The 8,293-nt window shown below is 43.0% G+C and overlaps 1 protein-coding gene across 2 annotated transcripts in view; it reads right to left on the bottom strand.

Moving 5' to 3' along the window:
- The window catches only part of LOC106510905 (cAMP-dependent protein kinase inhibitor beta), an 11,847-nt gene extending 5,738 nt beyond the window's left edge, over positions 1-6,109 (bottom strand). The window contains exon 1 of one of the 2 annotated variants that reach the window (XM_013999636.1): positions 5,688-6,109. The gene's annotated coding sequence lies outside the window, so the exon portion shown is untranslated. The remainder of the gene's footprint in view (positions 1-5,687) is intronic. The other variant, XM_013999637.1, reaches the window with a different exon arrangement.
- Positions 6,110-8,293: the final 2,184 nt, after the last annotated feature.

The following is an 8,293-nucleotide window of genomic DNA, read 5'->3' as shown; positions in this document are numbered from 1 at the left end:
GATAAGCTTTAATAAATAACACAAAACAATAAACCCAATCATAATCTTTTCTTAACCCTCCTCCTTCACGACTGGATCAAAATGCATGACTACTGTCTCCAACCACCAGTCAGAGAAGAACAGACACAGAGGAGGGAAACAGAGACACAGACAGAGGTACAGTAAAAGAAAAAAAGTCAATAAGCAGGGTTTGTACATTTTATTATCAGCTGAGCTGTGATGAAAAGAAAAATACCGTCAAATACCGTGAAACCGGTGAAAATGTTGAAAATAACGTGATATAAAATTTTGATCATATAGCCCAGCCCTACTTACTTCCATCAAAAACCCTTTAAATGGAATGAGGGGGCTAACCAGGCTTTTTTAAAACTAAAGACCTTTTTCACCACAGCACCTATTTTAAGATTTCCAGACACTAGTAAACAGTTCATTGTTGAAGTTGGTGCCTCTGATACGGGGTTAGGTGCTGTTCTCAGTCAACGTACCAACAATAACAAGGTTCACCCATGTGCCTTTTATTCCAAGTCACTCTCCCCAGCAGAACGCAATTATGATGTAGGAGACTGCAAGCTCCTAGCAGTCAAGATGGCATTGGAGGAATGGTGCCATTGGTTGAAGGGGGCTAATCATCCTTTCATCGTCCTGACTGATCACAAGAACTTGGAGTACCTACGGTCAGCTAAGAGGCTCAACCCTAGTCAGGCCAGGTGGGCTCTGTTTATTGGCCATTTTAATTTCTCCCTGTCATACAGACCCGGGGCCAAGAATGTCAAGCCAGACTCTCTTTCCCAGATCTTCAAGAAGGAACAGACCAGTGGTCCCAATGGATTCATCCTTCCGGAGAAGGTCTGTCTTGCCATCACACAGGTCGAGAGAGAGGTCAGGGAGGCCCACCTGAACCATCCACCACCAAGTGAATGCCCGGATGGCCTACTCCGTGTACCAGATCATCTTGTGTCTAAGGTACTCACCTTTTGTCACGCATCTCCACTGTTTTGCCATCCGGGCATAGATAAGACAATAGGTATAGTCAAGTCTCAGTTCTGGTGGGGTTCCTTGAAAAAGGACGTTAGAGATTTCATTGGGTCTTGCACCCAATGCTCCCTGACCAAACCCTCTCACCGACCTCCAGCGGGTCTCCTGAGGCCGCTTCCCATACCTTCATGTCCCTGGTCCCATATCGCCATGGACTTCGTCACTGGTCTGCCACAGTCTGGGGGGAAGTCTGTCATTCTTACCATAGTAGACAGATTTACTAAAATGGTTCACTTAGTAGCCCTGGAGAAGCTACCCTCAGCTAAAGAACTAAGCACAATCATGCTACTAGAAGTTTTCAGGTTACACAGGATTCCTAAGAACATTGTGTCTGACCATGGCCCTCAGTTCATTTGGACAGAATTCTGTAAAACCCTGGGCATTGAACTAAGTTTGTCTTCAGGTTTCCACCCCCAGACAGATGGCCAAACGGAGCGTGCCAACCAAGAAATGGAGACCCGTCTGCGCATCCTGTGTGGTGATGATGGCACGAAATGGGCAGAACATCTCCCCATTGTAGAACACGCCATGAACTCCATAGCCTCCACCACCACTGGTCTGTCCCCCTTCTATGTCCTGTATGGATATCAGCCACCGGTGTTTGCCACCCAAGATTGGGCTACCATAGTCCCATCAGCATACCAAGCCGCCCAGAGGTGCCGTACAGTTTGGACCAAGGCTCGAGTCCAACTTCTGAAGTCCTCAGCAGCCTACACGGGGGCAGCCAACCGTCACAGAATCCCTGCACCCAACTACCAGGAAGGTCAAAAGGTTTGGCTGTCCACCAAGGACCTTCCTCTGCGTTTAGACTGCAGAAAGTTGGCACATTTGTTCATAAGCCCCTTTCCCATCTCCAAGGTGGTAAACCCGGTGGCTGTCAAGTTGAGACTTCCCAGCCCCATGAAGATCCACCCATGTGTCCCGGGTCAAGCCTGTCGGGGTATCCAAGTTTGTTCCCTCCTCCAGGCCCCCTCCACCCACCCGACTCATTGATGGCGGTCCTGCCTACACCGTTCGACGCATCATGCATTCTCGTCGCTGGGGTAGAGGGATCCAGTATCTCATCGACAGGGAGGGCTATGGCCCTGAAGAACGCTCCTGGGTGCCCGCACGTCATGTCTTAAGTCCCTCAATGTCCAGTTTCATAAAGACCACCCCAATCAACCTGGAGGTCCGTCAGGAGCCGGACCTTAAGAGAGGGGTACTGTCATGAATCACGTCTGTTTCCTGCCCTAGTCCGGTCACAGTCAATTATCTCCTAATTGTTTCTCCCCTCCCATCTCAGCCAACCTCAATCAACGTCATGCCTCTCACCTGTGATCAGCAGCATTTAAGCTCCTCTCATCCACAGCTCCAGTGCCAGATTTATGAACAGTTCAGCCTAGTAGTTATCCAGCATTCATGTCACATCTTGCCTGCCTCGTCTCGACCTTGGTTCTCCTCACTGGTTCTTCGTCTCTCACTTTGCCCCTAAATGGTACCATCCTAGACTCTGTCCTCCCGGTTTTGACCCCCACTCTGGACTCTGGATTTCTGCCTCCTGCCTCGCTCTCCATCGGTACTGTTCTGCCTTCTGACTCCTGGATTACGACCACCTCTCCTCTGCTCCAACCACGAGATAAGTCTGCTCCTTCTAACCTGGTTCTGCCCTCAGTCTGCCTGTGTATGACCCCCGCCTGTCCCATGGATTACCCCTGGACCTTTAAGTCCCATCGGAGGTTTCTCTCCAAACACAGAAGTGTCACTGGACACCACCCGATGCTTTCCACGTCACTCAAGAGTTCGCTCAGGACCAAGCGTTCTCTTAAAAGGTTAGTGGCTCAATTTTATGCTAGATCCGTCCCTCTGTTTAATCCAGCCACTAACCTTTTCCTCTCTTGTTTAGAGCTCCTGGTCCCCTTGACATGCGTTTCCAGATCCAGCTTCCTGTTTTTAAATAAAACTTTTAAAACTGCTTTGGTGTCTGGCATCTCAGTGAAACTCATTTACCCAATCATTACAGTTACAGACCATTTACAGAACATAAATAGTATCAGAAATGTTACAGAACATTTACAGAACATCGCTTCAAAATTTATCAGAATGTTAATTTAAAATCCCACCACTAAAGCATAAATACCTAGGCTGATTTGCCCACATGAACGTCCACAGATGCTAAGGACATGAAGAGAGGAGGTTAATAAGATTTAATCTTTGACCTTTTATTCTAGCAGGAAGAGGTTTTTTAATCGCAGGTTCAGGTTAATCTTTGATCAGGTTACAAGTGAATTATTGTGTGAATGGCTATATGGCATTCACACCACTGAGATCATTTTTTTTCTTCCATACGTTTTTCGGCACCTTTCTCATTCCACAATTTTTGTGCTACTTCAACCATTCATATATAAAAACGTTGAGCTCTTTCGTGCAATGCCGGCTATGATTTTTGGTATTTCAGCTATATTTACTTTTTTAGCTATTTCAACTTTTTAGCCACGTTTTGCCCATTGACTTTGAATGGGACTATTTTCAACAACATTAATATCCTTCAAATAGTTTCAAAATCTTTACAAAACTTTACACAATTTGTTCTGGTTATGCTCTATTTTACTGTCTTGTGCAAATTTTAGCTACTTTTTTTTACTAATTGTAGCTTTTTCTGCTATTCCAGCTAAATTATTTCTTTCTGCTTTTCTTCTGCCTTTTTCTGCTTTGTTATGCTTTTTTCTAATTTGTGCTGTTTTTATGTTTCTTACATTTCTTTCTTCTATATTCAGCTATTTGCTACAAATTTAGCTAAATTTTAGCTGTTATTAGCCACAGTTAGCTTTCTATGCTAATTACACCTTTTTCTGGAGCAATTTCAACTGAATTCTGCTAAATTCAGCAAACTTGTTGCCCTTTATGCATCCTTATGCTAAGTAAAATGTTTCCAGCTACTTTTTAGCTGTTTTACTAAAAACTTTGGCTGTTTTACCTTACTTAAAATGATCACTTTTTAGTACTTTTGTTTTTTTTCTGTTAATTTAGAATTTGTTACATCCATTTCACCATCTGTGTTCAACTTTCAACTTGAGTCTGCTACCTTTAGCTTTTTATGCTAATTTTAGCTTTTTGCTGCTATATCAGCTAAAATTTTACTTCATTCTGCAAATCTGTGTTTTTCTACTTTGTTATACTTTTTCTGCTAATCTATGCTGTTTATGCTTCATACAGCTGCATTCTGCTGTGTTCAGCTATTTTAGCTTTTAGCTTTTTATGCTAATTCAGCCATATTTTTGCTCCTTTTAACTGTTTTTCTGCCTTTTTTTTTTTGCTTCGTTCAGCTTTTCATGTTTAACATGTTCAGCTCAATTTCAGCTTATTCAGCAGCTTTTAGGGCTGTGTATTGGCAAGAATTTGGCGATACGATACATATCATGGCAGAGGGGTCACGATACGATATATCCCGATATATTGCGATACTGTAAGCAAGGCGATATATTGCGATTTTTTGGTCCAAAAATTCTATTAAATAAAAACCTCTTATAGGGGAAAAATGAAAAACAAACTTCGTCTCAGAAAATTCTAATATTACAGACATACTTTTGATACATTTAGCTGTGTTCTGCTTTGTATGTGTTTTATTTTATTTGTTTCATATTTCATCCATGTTTTCAATTATTAGACTAAATTTGCCAATAAATAGGTTGAAAATATATTTTTTGCAGCTTTTAGTTTTTAATATTAATTTACAATATGGTCACCAAACACCTCAAGGAGTAGAGGAGCTAAATGGCTGGCTAACTGCTGCCAACTAGCCGTTCATTTTTATGTTGTAGTTCAGCCTCTGACCACTAGTTGGCAGCAGTGAGCCAGCCATTTGGCTCCTCTACCTCTTGAGCACCAGAGAGTTAGGGAAGCATTAGCATGGCTCACTGCTGCCAACTAGTGGTCAGAGGCTGAACTACAACATAAAAATGAACGGCTGGCAGGAAAGTTGACATTTTAAACCTTAATATAAAAAATCGATACAGGGCTTTAGAATATCYATACAGTATCGGGAAATGAAATATCGTGATATTTCAGTGTGTCGACATTTTCTTACACCCCTAGCAGCTTTCAGCTAAAGTTTTCAGCTACAGGCATTCACATTAGCATTTTTGCTGTAAATGCAATTTCTCTAGTTTTTAATAGTTTTTTTTTAATTCAAGTCCAATTCATTTTCCTACAAGTGTCATAATTATCAACATATTTTACCTGGCAGAACTGATTCTACTCAACTTACGTATAACAATGGGGTGTCATTTCTTTGTTTTGTTTGTTTGTTTGTTTATTCTCACTGATTATCCAGGTTATTTGTCTCTGTAATCAGTGATAGATGACCTGAAAGTTTCATTAACAGCCCTCAGGTTTGCGAGATATTTTGCTAACACACAGGCCTGGTCTGGTGAAGGTCACTGCACATGTTAAAGCAGGTAATCCTGCAGCAGCAGAGCTCTCTGCAGGAGCCTCTCAAACACCTGAAGCTGCTGCAGCTGATCATACAGGTCAACAAACACCTATTGATGATGACGTCACGTCAGGAAGTAAAGCTAAATAAATCAGTCAGTTTCAGAGCAGATAAAGACTCCACCTTGGTCATAACTTGTTCATAAACGAGCTGTGGCAGCAGCAGAACCGCTCCATCCTACCTGTGGAGCCGAGCAGGTGAACGTGCACGCGCGCGACGGCGGCGGATCCTCACCAGTTCAAAGGCGCCTCGCAGAAGAAGAAGAAGAAGAAAAACAATCCTAAGTTAAAACCACCCGTTTGCCGTCACCATCCTCCGCAGTGGTGAAGAGGAGGAGCGGCTCTGCCGGCTCAGCGGGGCCGTCCGAACCTGAGCATCACGGCGGCCCGAGGAGCCTGTGGACGGACGGAACGCGCAGCGGCCGCGCGTGGAGGCTGGAGCTCTGCTCTCAACAGGGAGCAGCGTCAAGTCACGCGCTGAAAGCAAGGGAGCAGGAACAAGAGGCAGGTCCGCATTTCAAATTAAAAGCACATCCAACTGCGGGAAAAATAACAAGCAAAAAGATAATCCGATTAAATGGAACATTCCAAAATTAACTGTACATTTTATAAGTACATATAAATATTGTAATGTAACGCACATGCTATTTAAAGGGGCAATATTATGTGTTTCTCAGGCATATGTTTAAATACTATACCATAATAAAGTATCTATGTCACCTTTAGCTGTTATTAAAATGTTGTTTTTATGTTTAAATAGAAAATAAACTTATCTTCTCATCACTTCCTCTTCTAAACGCCTTGAAATTGGCCTCTGTCTCTTTAAGAACCGCCTTCCGCTTCTGTCCCGCCCATTTCAGGGGGGGAGGGGTCGCGCTCGCAAGGTGGAGGGGGTTTGCTATGATGCTGTTTACTTGGCATTGAAAATACATTTCCTCAAAGGTATTTTTAATCTGAAAAGAGCTTCACTGAGTGAGAAGTAGTGTTAAGAGCAGCAGACAGTTTCAGTTTCACTTTCATTTGACCCAAGAGCCCAAGTAGGGGTCTCTGTGGARGAGTGGGCGTGTCACAATGAAAGGCAATTTTAAAGCGACACACCTGATTTGATGGACTTTTTCAAAGGGACACAACTGACTGGACAAGCAAAAAAAGGGGCGTCATCGTACGGCACCACCTGATTGGACAAGAACAAAAGGGGTGTCACCGTACGGCACCACCTGATTGGACAAGAACAAAAGGGGCGTTACTGTACAGCACCACTTTTTATGGAGACCACTTCTTGGGTCACATTTCTCTTGATTAACCTTAGTGTTGGGGTCAGGGTCAGGCTGTGAAGAGGTCAAGCAGGGTCTAAGGATACCGTCATGTAGGCCTCGTAGCCCACAGTGTTTATGCTTTAGACACACCCACTCTTGTGACACGCCCACTCTTGTGACACGCTCACTTTGATTCCGCAGATAACCCCTTCTCCGAGAGCCTGCAGGAGTCATGGGCGGGGGGGGCTCTGCCATGAATAAGTTCAGCTTAAAGACAAGTCCCAGGGGTATTTCTGGTACCAAAAGGTGTTCCTGGTACCAAAAGGTGTTTCTGGTACCAAAAGGTGTTTCTGGTACCAAAAGGTGTTCCTGGTACCAAAAGGTGTTCCTGGTACCAAAAGGTGTTTCTGGTCCCCACCTGTCGTTTTGCTCCTCAGCATGGCTTCTTAAAACACCGCAGGATTTCTCAAACATGATGAATGAGTCAGAGCAAGGCTTTGGACATGTTTTTATGAGAGTCTAACATTATAACATGATATAAAACTCAAAAAAGTTGATTTTACATGATATTGCCCCTTTAAAGCAAGGTAGAACTCGACACAACCATCACTGATACCCCACTGCCATTCAGTGACTAACTGTTAGTTTAGTTGGGATCATCACAGGCCTTCATTGTTTCAATAATCTCCCAGGATGAAGAGATGGACTCATGGGGAGATGTTAAATTACTATACAAACATGTTGAGCAGGTATGATGAACACAAAATTTGGTTCAGATCGGATCATGTATGTGTGATTTAGAGCCAACCATATGCCAATGGCGAGATGTCTGATTAGGCCACACCCTCCAGAAAATTGGACTACATTCCTGCAGTGGGGTGGATTAGGACCCACCATAGTGAAATGGGTACAGATTGGCTGAAACATGTGAAATTTAGAGCCAAACGAATGTCATTGGTGTGATGTCTGACATCGCCGCACTGCCATGAGCACGCCTTTCAGTAAAACCTCTTTGTGCTTGAAAGCAAGTGAGATGAAGTTCTTGTCTATGTTCTGACACAATTTGTTCCTGATTAGGGTGTGAAAGTTACAGCTTTCTGAAACGTAATGGACAGACAGACAGAGAGCTTTTCCACCGCCTCTGTGATGGTGGACAATGTTCACAATGATTCATTCAAGAAATATCTGAAAACACACCTCTTTAAACAAGCTTATAACTAACCAGTTTCAGCATTTTTCTGCAGCCTGACCTTTTAGTGTCTGTTTCACCAAACCCCACCTACTGACCGTACAATTCATCAAATTAATATATGTAAAACAGTCAGTATTTTCATCCAAAATCATTTCAATTTATCAAAAATGTACCAGCACTCCACAATCTACCCATTCAGAGACCTGCCTCCAAATTAATTTCTGATTTAAAAACCCTTCATCTTAATATATCCTGATGCATCTCAGTAATCCAGGTAAAAAATCAAAAAGAAAAATATTGTATAGGTCTTCTGGACGGGTTCTTCTCTAATGAAACGTTT

The sequence above is a fragment of the Austrofundulus limnaeus genome, unplaced genomic scaffold, assembly GCF_001266775.1.
Source record: "Austrofundulus limnaeus strain Quisiro unplaced genomic scaffold, Austrofundulus_limnaeus-1.0 Scaffold2385, whole genome shotgun sequence".
Taxonomy (NCBI): domain Eukaryota; kingdom Metazoa; phylum Chordata; class Actinopteri; order Cyprinodontiformes; family Rivulidae; genus Austrofundulus; species Austrofundulus limnaeus.
Note: the sequence above shows the minus strand (reverse complement) of the source record. Positions and strands in the feature narration are given on the sequence as shown.